Genomic DNA, 24,878 nt, shown 5'->3' with positions numbered 1-24,878 from the left:
CTGCAAAAATTTCTCCTTTGGAATGATATTCCTTTCAGCATTGTAAGGAATAATCCATTTTTCCAGCCTGCTATTGATGCTATTGCAACTGTTGACCCAGGGTACAAAATCCCTTCTTATCATGATTTCAGAGGCCGGATTCTTGAAAATGAAAAGCTTGACTGCACCAAAAGATTGGAGGATTTTAGGGCATCATGGGCACAAACAGGGTGCACTGTTATGTCAGATGGTTGGACTGACCAAAAGGGAAGAACCCTTATAAACTTCTTGGCTAGTTGTCCCAAGGGGACTATGTTTATCAAATCTGTTGATGCATCTGCACAAATCAAAGATGCAAGAACTTTATGTGATTTGCTAGATGTTTTTATTTTGGAGGTGGGTGCAGAAAATCTTGTCCAAGTCATAATGGACAATGTTGCAAATTATGTTGCTACTAGCAGGATGCTTATGGACAGGCATCCTACTTTATTTTGGACACCTTGTGCTGCACACTGTATTGATTTGATGTTGGAGGACATAGGGAAAATTCCCTTTGTCAAATATATTGTTGAGTCATCCAAAAGCATTACAAAATTTATATATAACCATACATCTGTGCTTAGCTTGATGAGAAGATTCACCAACAAAAAAGAGTTAGTGCACCCCGCCATTACACGGTTTGCCACTAGTTTCATATCTCTTCAATCCCTCTTGAATTCTATGTGGGATGTGGAGAGAATGTTTCTTTCAGAGGAGTGGCGTTCTTTTCCAATAAGCCGCAAATCAGAGGGAGAGGTCGTATGCAGACTAGTTTCATACCAGGAAGACTTCTGGGCAGGAGTGCAGGAGGTGTGCCCCGTTATTGAACCTTTGGTAAAGGTTCTTCGGTTAGTTGATGGTGAGAAGCCCGCAATGGGCTATTTGTATGAGACCATGGACAGGGCAAAAGAAGCCATTCGGGCCTACTATGATGATAAGGAAGATGAGGGGTTTTAGAGACAACTCCTCCTATGGGGAGTGATTGATGAGCGATGGAACAACACATTTCATCGTCCGATTCATGCTGTTGGGATTTTCCTGAACCGCACATTTTCTTACGCATGTGGGTTTGTATTTGATGTTGAGATCATGGATGGATACTTATCCTGTGTCCAGAAGATGGTGTGATCTCCAACAAAACGTACAGAGATATCTAAAGAAATTGAGACATAGGATGGCAGGGGGCACATTTGGCTTTGACATGGCTGTGACTGATAGGACGATTAAAATGCCAGGGATTTTTTAGTTCATAACTTTGTTTCAAATTTCATTGTCTCTTCAAATTCCATTTTTTTTTTATGTTTATTTAAAATTTTATTTGTAATTTTGTTGTAGATGCATGGTGGAGAATGTATGGTGCCAGGGTACCCCCTCTGCAAAATCTTGTCATTCGAATCCTCAGTCAAACATGTAGCTCCTCAGGATGTGAGCACAACTGGAGTGTATTTGAAAAAATAGACAACAAGAAGCACAACAGATTAACACTTAAACATTTAAAATATTGTAAATTTCCAAATAAATTTTTGAATTCATTAAACAATATTTTTTTTATAATTATTAATTATTATTTCATGATCTTTGTACAGGTTGGAGTCCCAGCGACTTAATGGCATGTTCTACGTCTACTACAATCTTTGATTGTTGGTGAGGCAACTTGAGAGGACACCTGATATGGAGGCCATCTCATTGGATGGGATTGACACCACTGCTGCATGGAGAGTTGAGGCCGAGAGGCCTCTCATGGAGTCTGCTGATGATTGGTTAGTGCAGGATGTAGTGGAGGAGGAGGAGGAGGAGGAGTTGGAGCAACAGGAGGAGGAGGTGACACCACTTGCCCAGGCTACCCCTACCACCAGTAGAGGACGTGGTCTACCTCCTATAGCTTCTACTTCTAGTTCTTCAGCTTCTAGAGCACAACAGACTCCACTGCCAACTCCACCAGCACCAACATCTACATCTAGAGGGAAAGGGAAAGCTGTGGCAATTTCTCGCAAGAGGGGCAGAGGAAATCAATAGTATTAGACTTTAGTTATTTTATTGTCTATGACATTATGACTCTTGAGATACATTATTATATTTTTTGTTGATATTTTGAGGCTGAGTTGGGACTCAGGAGTCGGGACTTACTATTCAGGACATGATTCACTGTTATGTGTGATTTTAGCACTAGAAATGATATTAAACATCTTATATATTAGTTCTTTTATCGTATTTATGTGTCAATGTATTTATTTTATGTTGTAGATGGTTTAGATATTAAAAAAATTGAAAAAAATGAATATTTTTGTACCAAACGATTTTTTCCCGGTTATTATGATTTTTTCTGATTTTTTCCTCTCGCCAATATTATCCCGATAACGATTAGTGAAACATTGGTTACCACCAATCCATAAATATAGTGCCAAATAGATTCATTAGTTCTGAGTGTGCTTTGTTTAAGTTCTATTAATGTAAAACAGTTGGAGATATTTGTAAAACTGTTAATTTTAGGTTATGTTATATGCTAGAGCAATTTATTTCAATTGTTTTCCACATCAGCAATCACATCAGCATAAAGTAAACTGCAGATAGAACATAAATATAAATCGCAGAAGACAAGCCAAGACAAGAGGACACAAGATGTGGCGCTAGCCAGGGACAAACCCCAATATGGGGAACCCTTGATCAATTCTTCTTTTATGTTCTTCAAAGTTTAGCAGAGAAAGTGAGAAAGATAGTACATTCAAAATAGAAGTCAATCACTTTGACTTTTGCTATCAACATGAGATCAGTTGAGGACATATTGCTTCAACTGATTCTCTAAGGTGACTCGTTCACCTATCATAGCGCTGCATCTCGTCTATTTTTTGCACATTACCGTGTGACACCTTGTTGTACTGTCACATGTGTTGAACCTTCACGATTGAGTTGCTGTCATCTTCATGCTGCTCATCATGCTGCATCTTCCATGGTCTTATTCATCATCAAGCTGCCCATGCTCATGATCTCATTCATCATTATGCCGCCCATGCTCATATCATGATGCATCATTATCCTGCCCATGCTTATATCATCATGCTGCTTATTATGCTGCCCATGATCTCATACATCATGTTGCCATCCTTCGGAGATAGATGCTCCAGCTGTTTCGACAGTTCCCGGTAGTTTCGACTTTTCCGGTAGTTCCGACATTTTCGGCTTTTCTGGCTTTTCTGGTATTTCAAGCTTTTCCGACATTTCTGGCTTTTCCGGCAGTTTCGAATTTTTCGGCAGTTCTGACTTTTCCGACAATGTCGACAATTTCGGCTTATCCAACAGTTCTGGCTTTTCCAGCTTTTCCGGCAGTTCTAGCTTTTCCGACAATTCCGGTTTTTCTGGCGTTTCTTTAGGATCTCTCCTCCTACTAAAACCCAAAAACAAGTAGATATAGGATGAGATCCAAGTGTGTGTAGAAATGACTTGAAGTCGTCCTCTATCTATACTAAAATGTAGAGGTTGAATAGACATGACTGTTGGGCTTCTGAGCCTACATAAATTGCTCACTGATTTAACAATTTGTCCATAACATAAATAAATTCAGAACTTCATAAATACTTATCGGAATCGGATGATCTTTAGATCAATCCTACACCTCTCAATGAGAGGGATGCCATAAAAATATCAGCTGCCATAAATAAGATGACCCACATGGAGTGTGGCCCTAGTTTCCAATTTTAACTCTCCCTCTCAACTAGGGAGAACTCCATCCGCTGATCCATATGTCCAACTGTACTATCTCTGCTATTAGTGCCCTACACTGCTCTGCTAGCTCTACTCAGCTCTGTTGGCTCGGCTCTACTCTGCTCAACTCTTCTGGCTCTGCTCAGCTCTGCTGGCTCTGCTGGCTCTGCTTTCCTCTGCTCAGCTCTGTTGGCTCAACTGGCTCTGCTCTGCTTAGCTCTGCTGGCTCTGCTCAGCTATGTTGGCTCTGCTCTGCTCAACTTAGCTCTGTTGAACCATGAAGAAGAAGAATTGATCGAAAATGTGTCATACCATTTTCCATTGACCCGAAGTTAGTCTCAGAGTGTGTACCACTGGTCCCCGACTAGTCCTCAACCGACTCGAAGTCAGTGTCATAGTAGGTACAACTTCTACCACTGGTCCCAGACTATTATCATTAATCCCAGATCAATGAAGTTCATCCTAGCATAGGGAGTACGGTAGATACAGTGATGCGTCCATCGGTACTACTATGGTCCCTATCCTCATTTCCCTGCTCATTGATCAGATGAGAGGTACTTCCCATGAGTCCCAGACTACATGGGTAGGATGCCTCGACAAGAGAACTTAATCAATCCTGTCCTCACAGGAGAACTAATCATCCTGCTACATAATTGCCATGGAAAACACATCATCCAGGCCTCACAGGAGAACTAATCATCCTGCTACACAATCGTCATGGAGAACATATCATCCAGACTTCACAAGAGAACTAATCAACTTGCTACACAATCGTCATGGAGAATACATCATCCAGACCTCACAGGAGAACTAATCATCCTGATACACAATTGTCATGGAGAATACATCATCCAGATCTCACAGGAGAACTAATCATCCTGCTACACAATCGTCATGGAGAACACATCATCCAGACCTCACAGGAGAATTAATCATCCTGCTACACAAGAAAGCGAATCATCCTGTCCCACAAGATAGCGAATCATCTTGTCCCACAAGAGAGTGAATCATCTTGTTCACAGGAGAGCGAATCATCCTGTCCACAGGAGAGTGAATCATCCTGTCCCACAAGAGAGAGAATCATCTTGTCCCACAAGGGAGCGAATCATCTTGTCCATAGGAGAGCGAATCATCTTGTCCTAGTGTGCGCCACTAGGGGAGGGTGAGTCACCCTATGGTCGTATGTTTCTCCAGTAAGAACCACAAGCCCCTAGAGCTCCCAGAGCTCAATTTATACAACATGCAGGACCCTTGTATAAGGGTCTCTTGATGACTCCAAGTCGTTCGCGAAAATCACAGATTTGATCTTCCCCCGGGGCTTAGACAAAGTGTAGCAACCTGTACATCATCTCATAGCGATGGAGCTTCCTTACTCATAGACAATTGTCGAATACGACATTCCTCAATAATCAAATCCCAGCTCTGGTTGCCACAGAGAATCACAGTGGTACAAACATCTCACTTGAAGAGCTTCCCCAACTAGGCAGCTTCATACGAGATCATACTTGTAGATATGTATCCGGTCTCAGCAGTGCCTATAACAACCGACTTCTTCTTCCTGCTCATCGATGATATCAAAGCAAAATCCAAAGAGAAACAACACTAAGAAGTGCTCTAGTGATCCTCCACACTGCCTGCCCAATCAACGTTCAAATAATCATGCAGTTTCATATTTCCGACAGTGTATCTCAATCCATGAGAGATTGTGCCCCGAAGACATCTCAGAAGATTCTTGGCATCAATCCAGTGAGGTTCAACCAAATATGAGCTCACCATGCTAACTGCAAAACATATGTTCGGACGGAAGTTCACCAGGAACATCAACGCGAATGAGTTTATGAGATTCATAGGCATTTCCCAAATCTGGTCCAACATCACTACCATATAACTTCTGAAAGTTAAGATCCTCGAGGTAGTCACAGGCTTGCAGTTCACCATTCCACAGCTGGAATCCAACTCCCTCTTACTTCTGCAAATGAGAGGGTCTGCACCTGTTAAAAGTAGGTCGTCCTCATAAGGTGCTAGTATGAGAGGTCTATCATCCACAACCTTAGGATGGTTTGGATCTGTTTCACTCCTAGTGAATCTCAGCTTTATCAGACAGCTATTGATCCTCTCATACTATGCTCGGGGTGTTTTGCTTCAAGCCATAGAGGGATTTCTTCCACCTGCATATGCGAGATTCCTGATTATCAATCTCAGACCCTTGGGTTGTTCCAGACCTATGGACCTGATACATGAGGGGAAAGGTCCCCTTGTAAGATTTTCCTTCGGTACATCTCAGACATGTACTTTCATGCTCCTTTTGAATTCAGGCATCCCTGGCACCATCTGACTCACAGACCTTCGGTGCTACGTGACAATGGAAATGGTCCCCAGTGGACTTCCTGCAATTTGATACAACCATGAACTCAAAAACATCTTTGAAAATTATATTTCCAAACACGTACCTTTCCATCGATGAGTGCCACCCTTAAACCTTTGACTTCCATTTCTAAGATGGACACCAGGTTCTTGCGATCAGGTACATAAAAGTGATTCGGGGTTCCTTGCTTTCTTTGAAGAGTCGACCATTTCCTTGATGATCTGCATTACCTTCGGACACTCCTTCGCATAATGGCTGAGCTTATTGCAACCAAGGCATCCGCCTTTCCTTCCACACTTAGATCCGAACTTCCCAATGAAGTGATCTTTAGATGGGCCATCAGAAACTTCTGCTACGCCATTCTGATAATATGTTATGCTTCGACTTCAACCTTTGTGAACTTAGAAGAGATATGTGGAACCCATTGATCATTTTGTCTTGTCCCTATTGTCTTTGGTGACTGCTCTTTCACTCTTGCTTGGGCATTGTCTTCACATCAGCTTTGATACCATGTTAAAATTTAGGTATGTTCTATGCTAGAGCAATTTATTTCAATTTCTTTTCCACATTAGCAATCACATCAGCATAAAGTAAACTGCAGATAGAACATAAATATAAATCGCACAAGACAAGCCAAGACAAGAGGACACAAGATGTGGTGCTAGCCAGGGACAAACCCCAATGTGGGGAAACCCTTGATCAATTATTCTTTTATGTTCTTCAAAGTTCAACAGAGAAAGTGAGAGAGATAGTACATTTACAATAGAAGTCAATCACTTTGATTTTTGATATCGGCATGAGATCACTTGAAGACATATTGCTTCAACTGATTCTCTAAGGTGACTCGTTCACCTATCATAGTGCTACATCTCGTCTATTTGTTGCACATTACCGTGTGACACCTTGCTATATTGTCACATGTGTTGAACCTTGATGACGAAGCTGCTCTCATCTTCATGTTGCTCATCATGCTGCATTCTTCATGGTCTTATTCATCATTACGCTGCCCATGCTCATGATCTCATCCATCATTATGCTGCCCATGCTCATATCATCATGTTGCTTATTATGCTGCCCATGATCTCATATATCATGCTGCCTTCCTTCGGAGACACATGCTCTAGTTGTTTCGACAGTTCTTGGTAGTTCCGCCATTTCCGGCTTTTCCAGTAGTTCCCGCTGTTCCGACATTTCCGGCTTTTCTGGTAGTTTCAGCTTTTCCGACTTTTTTGGCTTTTCTGGTATTTCCGGTAGTTCCAGCTTTTCCGGCTTTTCCTTAGGATCTCTCCTCCCACTAAAACCCAAAGACAAGTAGAGAGAGGAAGAGATCCAAGTGTGTGTAGAAATGACTTGAAGTCCTTTTCTATTTATACTAAAATGTAGAGGTTGAATAGACATCACTGTTGGCCTCCTGAGCCTACATAAGTTGTTGGCCGACTTAACAATTTGTCCATAACATAAATAAATTCATAACTTCATAAATACTTATCGGAATCAGATGATCTTTAGATCAATCCTACACCTCTCAATGAGAGGGATCAAATAAAAATATCAGCTACCATAAATAATATGACCCACATGGAGTTTTGCCCTAGTTTCCAATTTTAACAAAATCCAATCTTGATATTTTTTCAAGATATTTCAGTTTAGAGTTTGTATAAATACTTCTTCATTTGAAGTATTTTAGGTGGATTCTTAGACATTTCTGTAGACTTCTTGATCAAAGACTGTAAAGCTATTGTATCACTGACTAGACCAGCAAGTTGGATTGATGAATAAAGACAAGACATTTCACAGGATTCATGTGTAGAGCGAAGTGCAGACAAGTATTTTCTCTTGTGTTGTTATCTTTCTTAAAGCTTTTCCACCATCTTTATTGTATATTTGAAATCTGAATGCTATAATATGGAATGATATCTCATAATTTGCTTCATTGCACTCTGTTTTAACTATTATGCATTTTAATGTTTTCTGCTAATTATCTAAGTTAAGGAATTCTTGATTGCTCCTTAGTTTAGGTAGTCTCCCTGTAATCTATAGCAAAGGATTCTTAATTTCCCTTTGTTCATGATTTGTTCATGATTATCCTTTGTTCCTCATTTTAATCCCAATCTGAGAATTCTTAAATGCTCTCTCACCCTGAGATCATTTCACCCATCTGGCCCAAATACCTACACTTTCCTCTGCTAGCTTGCCCTTTAAACACTCCCTTTAATGAGTTAATTCTAGTTTTGTTGCCCTTCTGTTGACTTCATAGCCCAATGGTCTAGAGACATCATTCTGTCCATCTGTTTAAAGGATCCCACCACCCAATCTTCAATACAAATCAAAACCCCTTGAACATTCAAAATCAGCCTAAAATCCCAGCAAACAAAGCTAAATCATGTAGAGAGAGCCCTCTCTGAGCTTAGGTTGGCTAGAGCCTATGCCCAAAAGTTGGTTTGTGGTTACCTCGGTGATTTCTTTCTTTAACCTTGAGAAAATATTGAGTGATAACACTTCCTCCAGATCTTTATAATGATACCTTGGGTTGAGAAAAAACCCAGTTGCATGTATAGGGCGATGGAGTTGATTGTTCCATCTTTGATCAATGATTTCTCAAATGGGCCCACACTTAGCCACTCTATACTTGTATGTTGCCTTTATTTTCTCCTTTTCTTGATCCATAGCCTCATAAATGAAACCCATAACCAATCTTTCCCCATCCAGCAACCGCAACACCTTAACTAGTGTCTTAACAACCTTCACAATCTTTGCTGCCTTTTTCCAAAATATGTCTTCACTAACTTTCTTTCTCACATATTTTCCATCCTATTTGCAAACCCGTTGACATTCATTCCATTCATCATTGGAAAACATCCTCTGCAAGTTTCTATGTTGGGAAAGCATAGATTGTAATGTCAAAAAATGAGTTGCAAATCTAGTGATGGCAGGCCTAACAAGATCATTGCCCCTTGTGTTTTTCCTCATCAAGTTCAAAATCCATGAGTGTTTGTATATATACTTTGTTATGCTTTTTGCATTCTCTACAGTGTTCTTGATCCAATCTATTTTACCAATATCCTCAAGCATGAGGTCTATGCAATGTGCAACACATGGGGTCCAAACGATGGTTTTGTGTTTTTCTTCTAACATTTTACCAACAAGAACATAGTTAAAGGCATTATCAGTGATGATTTGAACAACATTAGCCACCCCCACCTCTTTAACAACCTCATCCAAAAGATAAAACAACAAGTGTGCATCTTTCACCTTATTAGATGCATCAACTGATTTTAGAAACATGGTTCCTTGTGGGAAAAAGATAAGAAAATTTATGATGGTACGATTCCTTTGATCAGTCCATCCATCTGACATCACGCTACATCCTGTTTTCACCCATGAGATTTTGAAATCTTTCAAATATTCATCAATGGACATAACCTATATTTTGCAAAAGAGATCCCCTTAACTCATGCATAGTAGGTCCTTTGAATCCCTTTCCAGTAGCAAATATGGCATGAAACATAGGTCCATAATATGGTGAACGAGAATCATTGAAGGGGATATCAACGTCACACCACCATCTAGCTATGTAATCATAGGCAATTTCTCTCAATTCTTTCTTCCAATGTGTGAAAATTCCAAACTGGAATCCTATTGCAGCAACTGGTATTATTTCTCCTAATTGTTAATTAATTTAACAATTTATCTACTACGACAAATATTGAAATAAGCAGTCTGCAACCTTCAAAATTAAAATATTGCAGAAAAATAAAGCACTGGAAGAAATGATAGCACACACACATAAAAATTACACAATTATTTTTCGACAAAAGTCCCCGGAAAAACTCGAGTTGGGAAAACCCGTGCAGCAGCTGAGGGTTTTGTTATAAAGCAACAGTGAGAATTTCTGAGTACAACTAGATGCCAAAATTTGGCAATCCTACAGAGAAAAATACTGGCAAAAATCTAGCAATGAATTTTCCACACCCCACAGAAAGACTCCCAAGGCCAGCTTGTTGGATGTCAAGCCTTTGACTGGTCTCTAATGAAGTCATTTTGCTTTCTGCTGGTTGGAAACATGCTTCTTCAGCACTATGGGAGTCCTTCCCGGTCTCTGGAATTGAAGACATCTCTCCCTCTCAGCAGATCAATCTTGCCTCTAGAGGCTGCTGCGTTGCCACAATGTCAGCCTATCTGTGGTTATTTTTCCTCTCAGCAAATGCACTTGTTGGATCTAGAATGCCTCCTCCATCCTCATTGTCTCTGCCTCTCTCTCACCGCTTCAATCTCTAGCTCTCTCTGGCAACTGACTGCTACTACTCTAGAAATTGATCTACTCAGAAATCGAACCTCTCAAGTGTCTCAAGTGATTTCTCCATCACAACATCGATCGCCTCTTATAATCCTCTGTTGGAGAACCAACGACCAAGATTAAAACATAATCAATGGCTAGGATCATCTCTGGATCAATCTGTGTGAATTTCTAGATGATTCTCGCCTTGACTTAATTAATAGTGATTAATTAACCATATTCCCTATTTTTAGACTTGGGAAATATTTAAAAACTGGTTAATAATATAATTAAGTCTTTTCTAGGGAGAATTTCTAGAAACCATTTCTGGTTTTTGGAGATATCATGTATTTTAGCCTCTCCACAAAACTTCAAGGCTAGAACACAACCGATGCTACAAAAAATAACACTCCCTCTTAGCGAGGAATTTGTTCTAGTTCTACTGTACACCTTGTAGCAGCACCCTATTTCTGCATCATCTCCTATCACACCGCTGATGTCTGGCCATACTTCCCACCAACCACTGTGCAAATCTGATATACTTTGCATCTATGTTGTTGTTGACCTTGTTGAACTGCTGCCAACATTGCATCTGTACTGCAACTCCCTTTCATCTATTGTTGTTGCAACTGAAAATCATCCAAAATACTGAATCAACTGCGATCAGTATAATGCATCTGTCACCTGAGTCTCTGATTGATACTAGTATCTGCACTGTAACTGAGGAATTTGCACTATTACTGACACTGCACTATGCCAACTACATTGTTGCCAACTCCGCATTGCACTCCCCAGCATGTGACTAATACTAGTCTGTGCAACTGTCTCTCTGGCATCTCACTGCATCAACTGTCACTGGTACATCCTGCTACTGAACACTGTGGGTCCTCGTAGCAAGGTATTGATCCATGAGGTGGAATTCCTCAAGGATCCCGCCCATCTATAGCACTCTGGGGCTACAACACCAAGTCACCCCACCTCACTCCTGGAGGTATATCAACAAACATTGCAAAGTCTTCCTCCAGCTTGGAAGAATTCCTATCGATCTCTACTGAAGTTGCTTGTTGTTCCTTCTCCTCGTCCTTCTTTGTAGTGACCAAGTTCACCAAATTTGAAGCACTTGACCTTTGACAAGTCCTTCTTCTTCCTCTACTCCCCTTGTCCCTGACTGGGACCCTTAGATGCAAGGGCCACATTCTCCTCCTCCTTCACCTACTTTGATTTGCTTCTGCTGCCACTGATGGAGATCTTTAGAAAAACTCACCTCAATTCCTCCTGTTGCAAGTCAGCGCACATCCTATCCTAATTTGGTAGCTTGTCTTTGCCTAATATGCTTTGGACAAAGTCCTGCCAGTCCTTAGAGACATCGTTGAGTGTCAATCTCGCGAGTTCTATGGATTGAGCTACTGCCCCAACAGCTGATCGCTGGTCTCAGACCTCCTGAATCCTGGTGAGGAAGGGGTGTATGCCTTCCCCCTTTTGCATCTGGATGAGCCTCAACCTCTCCTCGAGGTATATCTTCTGCTGCATGGAAGTACCTTGATACAACGTGACGAGAGCATCCCACATCTGCTTGGAAGTATCTTTGTCAGCTATATGTGAAACAACATGATCCCGGACTCCATCTAGGATCAACTGTTTCACCCATGCCATCTCCTTTTTGTATTCCTTCAGTGAATCTGCATCCATGGGAATTTTCTAACACTGCATCAATATATGTTTTCATGCCAAATTCATCTAGAAGGAAGGACATCTTTGCCTTCCAGATGTAATAGTTGGAAGATCCATCCAACCTGTCCTGATCATGAAGCTCAGTAGTGGCCATCTCAACGATCTGTTGAAAATTTCCTCTTTCCTTTTACTCAGTTGTTGCTCTGCTATTCACACTCCCTTCTAGAGTGAGAAGATCTACTCACAACAACTATTGATTTGCAAGGAAAAATCAATCATCTTGAAACTAGAAGTTCCTGAGGAAAATTTTCCCTCTGTGTGTGCTCTTCTTCCTTCCACCTGACATTGGCTCTACTCTAGCGAACTGCTGCAAAAACCACTGCATCCATTAGAGATCTGCTCAACGAAAAATCTGGGCTACTTCCTCTGCCTCCAGAATCACTCAATCTAGTAGGATCGAATTTTTTTGCCCCACTCAGAAAAATCGAACCTCCACAAGTAGTTCGGCCTCCTGGCAGAATGACTACGCTTCCCTTGGGAATTTCGGCCTACTGCGTACAATGAGCAACAAAATTCCTTCTATTTTCGCCTCTAAGTTCTCTGGCTAATCAATTGCACTTTGATAACATGTGAAAATTTCAAACTAGAATCCCATTACAGTAATTGGTATTATTTCTCCTAATTGTTAATTAATTTACAATTTATCTGCTACGGAAAATATCGAAATAAATACACTGTGATCTTCACAAATAAAATACTGCGGAAGAATAAAACTTTGGAAGAAATGCTAGCACACACACATAAAAATTACACAATTATTTTTGGACAAAAGTCAGAAAAACCCATCTTGGGAAAACAGTGCAACAGTTGAGGGTTTTATTATTAAGCAGCAGTGAGAAATTCTGAGTACAACTAGATGCCAAAATCTGCAATCCTACAAAGAAAAATACTAGCAAAAATCTAGTGGGGAATTTTCCTCACCCTATAGGCAAACTCCCGACATGAATTGCCTTCAGAAATTTGGCCTTGTGACCTTTTGCGCAGCCTACTAGACGTCAAGCCTCTGGCTGGTCTCTGATGAAGTCGTTTTGTCTTTTGCTAGTTGGAAAGATGCTTCTTCGGCACTCTGGGAATCCTTCTCGGCCTCTAGAACTGAAGATGTCTCTCCCTCTTAGAAAATCGATCCTGCCTCTAGAGGTTGTTGCACTGCCCCAAAGTCAACCTCTCTATGGCTCTTCTGCCTCTCTGCAAATGCACTTGCTGGATTTGGAAAGCCTCCTCCAGCCTCACTGTCTTTGCCCCTCTCTCACTACTTCGATCTCTAGCTCTCTCTCCAGCAACTGTATGTTGCTACTCTGGAAATCGATCTGCTCAGAAATTAAACTTCACAAGTGTCTCAACTGATTTCTCCATCACCACATTGATCTCCTCTTATAATGCTCCATTGGAGCACCAACGACCGAGTTTGAAACATAATCGATGGCTAGGATCATCTCTAGATCGATCCATGTGAGTCTCTAGATGATTCTCACCTTGACTTAATTAATACTTGATTAATCAACCATATTCCGTAAAGTTAGACTTAAGAAATATTTAAAAATTGGTTAATAATCTAATTAAGTCATTTTTAGGTGGGATTTGCATAAACGATTAAGTCATTTCTAGGAGGAATTTCCAGAAACGATTTCTAGCTTTTGGAGGTTTCATGTATTCTAGCCTCTCCATAAAATTTCAAGGCTAGAACACATCTGATGCTACAAAACCTAACACAATGGTCATCTAAAGTAGGTTGTATTTGACGTCTATTAGCTCGAGGACCATGTGCACTATCAGAGGGAGAGGAGGACGTGACTGTGAAATAACTTTTGATATCACCCTTCTTTTTAATTTTAGCCTTACCCTTTTCTTGAATAGACTCCAAAGAGGGAGGAAGATAGTGAAAGGGGTTGGATGCATCAATGCAAGGGATAAACGAAGAACCCTCATAATGAAAATTGGGGTTGGCATCCATCATGTGTTTTATACTCCTCTTCCTCCCTATTTCAGCCTCTAATTCTTTTTTCCTAGCTTTTTCTTCCTCAAACTTCTCAAATTGTTCTAGCAATTCCTTCCTAATACTTGTTGAAATTTCTAAATCTAACCCATTAGAAACTTTCCTGCACTATCTAGTTTATTTCACCTACTTGTTTTATTCTTTAACAAGTTATTTACGCATATAAATACTGAAAATAAACACAAATGCAGTGTCAACCATCTACAGATTAACAACTGAAAGAATAGACCAACACACAAGGGACAATGTTATTTTTGGACAATTGTCCCCGAGAAAACCCAACTTGGGAAAATCGGTGCAGCAATTCTGAGGATTTTATTATTAAGCAACTTTCTTGAGTACAATTGGGCGCCAAACGAGTTCACCCGACAGAGAAATCAATCTGGCAGTAATACCTCTCTTCAGAAGCAGATATTCGGCAAGTTTGCTCCACGAAAAACTCACCAACGCCTCTCTGAGGCTTTGCGTCATCCATCCTGGCCCCCCTTCGTCAGCCTAGAACCCTCTGCATAAGCCCTCTGATGCTCTGCGCAAGCTCTCTAGCCCTTTGCGTCACTCACGCAGGCCCTGGTAGCCTCTGCGTAATGCCTCTAGCCCTTTGCATGGCTCTTGTTAGCTCTCCCTCTGCGCTGGTCCTCCGACAGTATCTCTGCCTCTATGCTATGCACTCACTGCCCCTCGCTGCAACCCTGATCACTGTTTCGATTTCTCTCAGCAAACCCTGCTCCAAAAAATCGAAATGACTGATCAACTTGGTGTATCTCCGACTGGCCCTCAAGCCTCCTCTTATACTTTTTCTATTGAGTCTTCAACGATAGAGATTAAATCTCTAATAAATGGTTAAGATTAGATTTGGCTTGATCAATGTCATTTAGAACCTTCTCACCCAGTTTTATATTAATACTCATTAATATTTTTATTTTCCTAAGTTTAGATTTAGGAACCCATTAAAAATATTCATTATTTTAATATCTCTCTAACCGGGTGGAATTTCCCCAAACCATTTCTATGTCTTGGAGATCTCATGTACTTTAGACTCTCCACCAATTTTCATGGCTAGAGCACATCCGATGCTACCCCAAATTAACACTCCCTCTTAGCGAGGAATGTGCTCTAGTAATGCTCCACAACTGAACATCACCCTGATCATTCGGCACTAGTACCTGTGTTGATGTTTGCCTTGCTGCCCAACATCCTCTGCACTATTGCTTCCTGTACTCCTACCCATGGCTATGCCATTGGCACTGCTACATCTATACTGTAGCTCTCTCTACATATGTGTTGTTGCTAGTCCTTTCTCCCAACACTGCATCTGCACTGCAACCCTCTCTCATCATGTTGCATCATGCTACCTATAGCACTACCACTACTATTGCTACACTGCAACTCAGTTACTGAGACATTGGTAACTGATCTACCCAACTACTGACATCCTTGTCAGGCTAGAAACCCTCCTGATGCTGAAGCTCTCTTTGCTGCTATCCTGTGCTCCCTATGCTACCTCTGCGTTACTGCAACAATTATGTGCCTCTCCCATTGCTGCAAACACCTTTGTGCCTTCCTGCACTGCTGCAACCTCTTTTGTGCCTCTCGTACTGCTGTAACCCTCTCTGCGCTGCTACATATCCCTGCACTCTAGCACTGTTCTGCCGCTCCATCTACATCTTGCTTCTACCGAGATCCATTATCTTGCTATTGTCTCTCAGGGCTCCTATAGTCGGATATGATCCAAGAGTTTTGGTGCCTCAAGGATCCGACCCCACATCTTTTGTAGTCCTTTTGACTACAGCTCGATGTCACCCCACCTCTTCTCTAGAGGTGCATGATTACTCATGGCATAGTCGTCATCCGTCTCTACTTCCTTCTCTGCCTTAGCTGGCGTTGCCTTGGAGTCAGAAGCCTCTCCCTTATTCTTCTTCTTGGGACATTGGGTTGCATAATAGCCCAGCTCCCCACAATGGAAGCATTTTATCTTGGAGATGTCCTTCTTCTTCCTCTTCCCTTGTTGTCCCACAAATGCCAGAGATGCATCCTCTTCCTCCTCTTTCTTGATTCAACCTCCTTTGCTGCTACTTCCCGCCTTGGTCAACTGTCTGATCTCTTCTTGGTGAAGAGCTGCCCACAATTCTTCCCATCCTAGAAGAGTCGCTCTGCCCAAAATGCTTTGGACGAACGTCTCCCACTCCTCAGAGACTATGTTCAGGGCGGTCCTCACCATTAACTCCTGATCTGGCGTGGTCCCTATGCAAGTAATTTGGTCCTGAATCTCTTGCAACTCGCTGAGGAATAGATTTATCTTCTCTCCCTTCTGCATTTGATACGACCGCAATTGATTCTCTAGCAGCATTTTCCTTTGCATGGAAGTTCCTTGATACAATGTCGTCAAATTATCCCACATCTCCTTTGTCGAATTCTTCTCAGCAATATGCTGAATTACATGATCCTTGACCCCATCAAGGATTATGCACTTTGCCTTGGCCATTGCATCTCCATACCTTTTGTTATCCATTGGGTCGACTAGGATAGCCACAGTTCTCAAGGTGAAGGCCTTGATGCGATGTTTATCCAGAACAGACAGGATCCTAGCCTTCCAGATCCCTCAATCCATTCCTTGCCATCTTCGCGCTTCTCTTCAACTCCCTCTGAGTCTCTACTTCCCTTCTGGAAGTTCTCTTCTAGACTCCCTTTGAGTCTCGATTTCCCTCATGGAAATCCTCTTCTAGTCTCCCTCTAAGTCTCGATTTCCTTCCTAGAAATCCTTTTGCCAATAGTCGAATCGTTCCTCTTTGATCGCCTTTTCTCCTGCAACACTGATCTGGATTTCTTGGCTAGAAATCCACCTAGATAGCGACTCTGTCTACCTTGGTTCTCTCCCGTTAAGTACTGTTCTGCTTCGACATCAACAACACCCCACTGGCTTCACAATCCACAATCTGCCCACAGCTCCTACACTCTAGCAGCCGAAGAAATTGAGCCACTTAGCTCTGCACAATCCTAGCAAGGCTGAATCGCTCTTCTGGCTAACTGCATCACTCCTACCTGGCTGAGCAGGAAGACGTGGCTCTTAGTGAACCTCTTCGGCCTCTCACTTCTTTTGTGTTGGCCCTCTCTCTGGCTTGAATTGATGACACAAGCCCTCTGCATCACTCCTTTGCTTCTTTCTGCTTAGGAAAAACTTCTATCTCTCGAGACAGATGTTTCTGCTGCAAATTTTGTGATTTAGCTGGTGCCTTTCAGCTCATCTATGATTTGCAACGCTTTGATACCATGTTGAAATTTCTTAGTCTAACCTGTCACAATTTTTCCTGCACTATCTGGTTTATTCACCTACTTGTTTTATTCTTTAACAAGTTATTTAACCATATAAATACTGGAAATAAACACAAATGCAGTTTCAACCATCTACAGATCAACAACTGAAAGAATAGACGAACACACAAGGGACACCGTTATTTTTGGACAATCGTCCCCGGAAAAACCCAACTTGGGAAAATCGATGTAGTAGTTCTGAGGGTTTTATTATTAAGCAACATTCTTAAGTACAATTGGGTGCCAAACTGGCTCACCCGACAGAGAAATCAATCTAGCAGTAATACCTCTCTTCGGAAGCAGATATTCGGCAAGTCTGCTCCACGAAAAACTCACCAACGCCTCTCTGAGGCTCTGTGTCATCTCTCCTGGCCTCTTTGTCAACCTAGAACCCTCTGCGTTAGCCTTCTAATGTTCTTCGTAGGCTCTCTGGCCCTCTGCGTCCCTCACACAGGCCCTATTGGCCTCTGCACAATCCCTTCGGCTCTCTACATGGCTCTTGCTGGCTTTGCGTAGCCTTCTTTGCCTCTTCGCTGGTCCTCCGACACTATCTCTTCCTCTTTGCTATGCCCTCACTACCTCTCGCTGCAACTCTGATCACTCGTTCAATTTCTCTCAACAAACCCTACTCTAGAAAATCAAAGTGACTGATCAACTTGGGGTATCTCCAACTGACCCTCAAGCCTCCTCTTATACTTTTTATGTTGAGCCTTCAACGGCCGAGAATAAATCTCTAATCAACGACTAAGGTTAGATTTGGCTTGATCCATGTCATTTAGAACCTTCTCACCTAGTTTTATATTAATACTCATTAATAGCTTTATTTTCCTAAGTTTAGACTTAGGAACCCATTAAAAATATTAATTAGTTTAGTATCTCTCTAACCGGGTGGAATTTCCCCAAACCATTTCTGGGTCTTGGAGATCTCATGTCCTTTAGACTCTCCACCAATTTTCATGGCAAGAGCACATCTGATGCTACCCCAAATCAACACTCCCTCTTAGCGAGGAATGTGCTCTAGTAATGCTCCACAACTAAACATTACCCTGATCATCCGACACAAGTACTTGTGCTGATGTTTGGCCTACTATCCAACATCCTTTGCACTGTTGCCCATGGCTCTACCACTACCACTGCTAGATCTCATACTTTTTTGTTGAGTCTTCAATGACGAGCTTAAATCTCTAATCAATGGCTAAGATTAGATTTGGCTTGATCCAAGTCATTTAGAACCTTCGCACTCAGTTTTATATTAATATTCATTAATATTTTTATTTTCCCAAGTTTAGACTTTGAAACCCATTAAAAATATTATTTACTTTAATATCTCTCTAAGCGGGTGGAATTTCCCCAAACCATTTTTGGGTCTTCGAGGTCTCATGTGCTTTAGCCTCTCCACCAATTTTCATGGCTAGAGCACATCCCAAGCTACCCCAAATCAACAATACCCCCAATTTGTTCTGTTGGTGCTGCACATGGAACACTTTGGCCTCTAATACCGCTGTTGTCGCACAGATTGTCATGACAACGCTCAAACCGGGGGCTGTCACCCTGATCCCTGATCTCTCCGTTTAAGTCATCTCCCGCGACTAAGGGGGGTAGACCCTATAGGATAAAGGAAGACCAACTGTGGACCAGTTGGGTTGGGAGACATAACAAGGCAATTTAGCACCTGATTGATTTAGAAATTAATGTACCAGTGCCTTATGGAGTTAATGATTAAATAATTGTTTATCAAAAGCTATCTAAACATGAACTTCATGATTAACAATCATTTATCATCAAATAACACAAGCAAAGATTAATTTTGCCAAATGCGAGATAATCAATAAATGCACAATGCCTTGACAATATTCAGCAATTAAATTTCTAAAGATTGAATGCTTTAAGCAACCATAGAATTTAAATGCTAACCAATTACCACTTTCATATAGCTAACTTGTAAATAAACATTTAAGAGCGTTTAGCTATAGAAAAATGGAACATAAATACTACAAAAAAACACCAAAATAATTTTTCAATTTTTAGCTAAGCTTTTAAAAAAAAATTAATTTTTATACATTTTTATATAATTCTAAGCTAAAAAAAATAAATAGAACAAAATTAAAATCCTAATTTAAAATCTAATCTAAAACCATAAAGGAACTTTTTATATTTTTTTAAACGATTTATGATTTTTTTTTAATGATTTTTTATTGTTATTAAGAAAAAAAAATCTCAATCTAAATGAAAACAAAAATTTGAAGATTTTTATGAAACCTAAACTAAATGAAAATGAAACTTACACTAACACTTAACTTACCAAAATAAAATGAAATAAAGATCTTTTATTTGTTTATTTGTTAAAGTCTTAATGCTAAAATCTAATGAAACTAACTAAAATATACATCCTAGCTACTTACACACATGTTCAAAAATAAAAATAAAAATGAACTATGCATTGCATCAAAATTCGAATGATTTGTTTATTTGCTCTAAGCAGAAATCAACGGCGGACAGAGATAGCTCAGATTGGAGGCTGACATGATTATGGGATGAGCGCATAGGCAGCGAAGAAATGTGATGATAGAGGAAAGGATAGTGTGGAGAGGGCCATGGAAGAATGAATGGCTAGCGTAGATGGATGCTGCGTGATGTTTTATGTGTTTTGCGGGTGGACGGAGAAGGGTAGGAAAGGCAACTCGATGGTGGAGCAATGGGATGGAGTTTGGCTTGCGGCTTGAAATGGCAGTGTGGAGAGCTGAGGAGATTTGGATTAGAATAACTGCGCGCAGGTGAAGGAGGATTAGGGAAACTCGGATGGCGAGATATAGACTGCAGAAATGATTACTTCAGATAGCTGTGATGAGAGATGGCAACGCGTTGGAGGACATCGCAGGCACGGCATGGCGATGGCTACGTGAAGGATGGCGGCGTAACCTAGTAATGGATAAAAAAATATAAAAAATTTGCGTAAAATGGACGGCAAAACACTGCGTGAAGGATCAGTTGGGAAGGCCGCAAAAATTGACATCCACGAGCAACGTATGAACCATGGATGGGGAAGAGAAATTCATATTTCAAATGTAGGTTGAAGACTGCGCGGGATAATGAGGAGTTGGATGCAGCAATAGGGGAAGTATGCAGCAACAGGGGAAGTATGGTTGCGGTTTGAAGGAAATATGATAGCAATTGAAAAAAATGTTGTTGCAAGGGAGTATGGCAACGAGAAGAACGCCAATCTGGAGGTTTGGACAGCGTACACCTTAAAAAAATCGAAATTTTTTAGTGAAAAGGAAAATCCCAGGTAGCAACAAAAAGATGGACTAGAAAACCCTCCAAATTCTCCAGTAAATTTTAAATCACCCTGCTTTAGATTTGTCTAATGAAAACCCCGAAAAATTTTCAAGATCTGTACCTCGAATGATAAAAGAAAAGTGCCTAGAAACAAAATATACAATAATGAAACCTCAAAAACCCTAACTAAATAATTACAGTATTTACAAACTGAAGGCTCTAGATAGCCAGATTCATCGTTATGCCACAGAAATATTTTCAGAATTTAAATTTAATGTGAGATGCTTCAGAAAACCCTTCATGCATTCATTAAAAAAAAATTAAATGATAAGCCCGGGATTAAAACTCGCTGGGCTCTTTCAAAAAACGCAATCCGGGAGTTGGTTGGTTCAGCCGAGAACTTCCCCGAACACCCGGTAATCTAAAAAAATGATTTCCTGCACAGCTTAAAATCAACCATTAATATAGAGGGAGAAAACAATAGTGAAATCCAGATCAAATGGAGATACCTGCCATTATATTTCAGAAATTAAACCATCATTCAAACCGCAGAGATCAGACAAGATACCTGTGCCTAGATCAATCTTCATCAAGCTATTATCAATGGCTAAAAATAAAATTATGTAGAAAAATAAAACATCTTACAACATTTCCATAAGAGTAACACCAGCAAGATTTTCAACCCCAAAGTCTTTCTTTATTGCAAAAAAAATGACTACAAAAGAGCTTTCTTTAGCACCAGACTCACAAATCGAATCTGATCTCAAATGACCCTTGACACCCTATTTAAAGGAAAATTTCCCAACGGCTAGTTCGAGTGATCCATGTCAAAATGATCTCGACCGTCGATATCAAAAAATTAAAACTTTACATTTATTTTCTCAAAACTTTGACTTATTATTATTTTATTTTATTTTTCAAATTTTTATTTATTTTTAAATTTATTATTTAATTTTTTTTTTTAAGTTATTTTTTATTTTTTTAATTTTATTTTTTATTATTTATATCTTTTATTTTTTATTGTTTTTTTTTTTTGGATCCTCGAACGTAGCCTTTGGAAAAATCACCCTAGGACCTAAGACTTGAGACTTATGAAGGGATAAAACATTTTCTAACCCTCAAGACACTTTACATCATGACTTTTACAATTTTACATCTCAAAGGGGAAAACCTATTTGACATAGACCCTCATAGACTACCCAGTTCTGTGACACAAATATAGCCTAGCAGATCAAGCAATTTGTAATAACCTAACCAAATAGTTAGAATTATTTCCAAATTACTTTTATATAGACTCGAAGCACACTAGGATTCCCCTAAGATTCTAATGACAAAATCCATTCCAGCTTTGGGGTTAGGCTGAAGGAAAACTCCGCCGATCATGGATCTGTGAGACAAAAAACCTTCTAGAACGTAGATTATCACTAGAAAATTAGGTTTGCCTAGGCAGTTTACATACATGACTCAGATCTGCTAAGATTATTTACAATTTACACATGCAGACTAGGTTTACAACATGATCGACTGATGATGACAGTCGAATGGCACGAACACGTCGATCAAGCGTTATCCCTTTTGCAAAAAAGGGGGTGTACTGTTATGGGTAGTTGACACGTAGTGATCAACACCAGCCAAGTGTTGTTTCATCCTACGAATGCCCCCTCCACATTCCTTAATTTTTTTACGACAAAATTTGCAATGCATTTGATTATCAATCATCTCAACATAAACACAAGCATCAACGTTCATTCTAGGAGCCATTTTCTGATATTTGGATTTGGAAATGAAAGGACAAAAGTTAGAAAATGAAAATAAAAAAAGCAACTCTTCAATGTTCATTTCTTTTACAAAAATTACTCTTTTCAAAGATTTGCAAAAAAATAAGCAATGGCCGATTTGAGAAGTGAAAGAAAAATACCTCTAGCCTCCTCAATGCTGCTCCAAAAACCAACTCCTCATCGTTGCGCCAATGATTGCCCAAGAAGCTCCTCATTGTTGCTCCAATGATTGTCCAAGAGTCTCCTCAATGTTGCTCCAAAAAACCAACTCGAACTCTTCACAAATTCCTCACAAATGCAATGAGATAGTTGTGAGGAAATGTGAAGGGGTTGGGTAACTTTTATAGGCTTGGGATAGGGTAGATGCATTGAGGAAAACCTTAAACCAAAAAGAAAATAGCTTTCAAAGTGACCTTGCCGCCTTTTTGCACTGTAGACCGGCTCAGCCTGGTTATGACGAGCTCAAACGAGTTGGCCGGTCCGTTACCGAACTGGCCGAGTCAGTGTTTGGCTTGGCTGATTCGGTAACGAACTGGCCTTTGAACCGGTTTTTGTACCGAGTCGGCTTGGGCAGGGGTCTAACTCAGTTGACCAGGCCGAGTCCGATTCAGACCAGCCTGGTTTTAAAACACTGATTGTTGGAGCCTTGCCAGTTTGGCAGGTAAATCATTGTACTCTTAAATTGTTGAAGAATAATATAAGACCCTCATATGTTGCACTGATTTTCTCTTCGGGGTTTTTCCAGGGACAATTGCCCAAAAACAACAATCTTAAGTTTTGTGTGCGTGCATCTATTTCTCAGTTCCGTATTTTATATTTCCGAAATGTTTTTATTGTGAAAAATGAAATAGTGAATTTATCGTTGTTTGTCGAATAATAGTTCAGAAGAAAAAAAAACTGCTAACAGTTAGAAGATAAATCTCTAGTTTATTGCATTCAAGGAATTTTCACATTTGAGGCCTCCCCACAACTAAAATATGATTGAAAAATGAACTTTTAACATGTTGCAAATTCAAAATTTGGGTTAAACCCTCTTGGTTTACTCACTAAAAAAATTTCCGTATTTAAACTAAAAAAAGTGAATTTCGACTATCCTATCTATCTATCTTCCACACTTAAGTTACGTGAGTTTTAAACTAAAAATTTAAGTAGGGCTGGAAATGGGTAGACCAATTTTGACATCATGCATGTCACGGACATCCTAATATTGTCCTAGTTCTATGGCCTAGAAACTTAATTTGACCTATTGACCATGTTTAACTAAGTTGTAACTAACCACTGGGTGTTACTAAAGAAATTTCAACTATCCTATCTATCTATCTTCCATACCTAAGTTAAGTGAGTTTTAAACTAAAAATTTAAGTAGGGCTGGAAATGGGTAGACCAATTTTGACATCATGCATGTCACGGACATCCTAATATTGTCCTAGTTCTATGGCCTAGAAACCTATTTTGACCTATTGACCATGTTTGACTAAGTTGTAACTAACCACTGGGTGTTTTCTCTTGGCCCTTGTTGTAAATAGTTCTTAATAACAGACGCAAGTAAATCCCAGTTACATAGAATTTGGGGAAGATCCACCAAGGGTCTACATAGTCACTTGGAGCATGCAACCAAGGACCTAGTCTTGGTTGCAAACTTGTTCAAGGGTGGCCTATAATGATTGGCCAAACCCTTATTGGGGATATTTTCAACTAGATGAATATCTCTTCCAATGGCATAACGGACCTGAAAATTAGAGACAATTCACTTGAAGTAGCACCTAGTTGAACTTGGGGACTTGTGTAGCTATCACAAACAAGGTTGGGGTGAAATGGTTTTTCGGATACCAAACTCATTTCACTGTCCAAAGTGCAAGGCCAGCTTAAGAGTGGTTTTAATTCACAACCTGCACTTGAAGGTAAATATTGGGCTAAGGTAAGTATATCTCCGAAACCATCATGTTATAAAAATTCAAAATCATTTTATTTTTCTGTTTTATAAAAATTCAAAATCATTTTATTTTTCTGTTTTATAAAAATATTTACTAGCTTACACTTTCTGAGTTTTATCTTCAAATTAGCTAATTAACTCTAGTGTTTTAAGCGATAAAAAATTATCCAAGGGAAAACTACACTTATTTGGGCTTTCAAACACACATATTTCATGAGGTATATTGAGTTAATTTTTGCAAATCTGCACTAGTTTACAATAATATTTACAGTAATACATCCTTAGACCCAACAAAACCCAACAAAAGTCAAGGTAGGAGGGCATTTTCCAACTACGTATACATTCATAAAACCCTTTCATTAGTTACTGAGTTTAGTGATCTAGTTTATATCACTGTTTTGGGACTATTTATAGGGCAATTTCCAACTACGTATAAATTCATTAAACCCTTGTATTAGTTACTGAATTTATTGATCAAGTTTATATCACTGTTTTGGGAC

General features: G+C 40.0%; 1 long non-coding RNA gene across 3 annotated transcripts in view; it reads left to right on the top strand.

The window, feature by feature from the left end:
• LOC149216736 (uncharacterized) overlaps positions 1-24,878 on the top strand; it is a 276,479-nt gene that overhangs the window by 192,455 nt on the left and 59,146 nt on the right. The window lies entirely within an intron of this gene.

Source organism: Pinus tabuliformis, chromosome 1_1, assembly GCF_031772625.1.
Source record: "Pinus tabuliformis cultivar Carrire ecotype Pingquan chromosome 1_1, CPIR1, whole genome shotgun sequence".
NCBI classification, from domain to species: domain Eukaryota; kingdom Viridiplantae; phylum Streptophyta; class Pinopsida; order Pinales; family Pinaceae; genus Pinus; species Pinus tabuliformis.
Note: the sequence above shows the minus strand (reverse complement) of the source record. Positions and strands in the feature narration are given on the sequence as shown.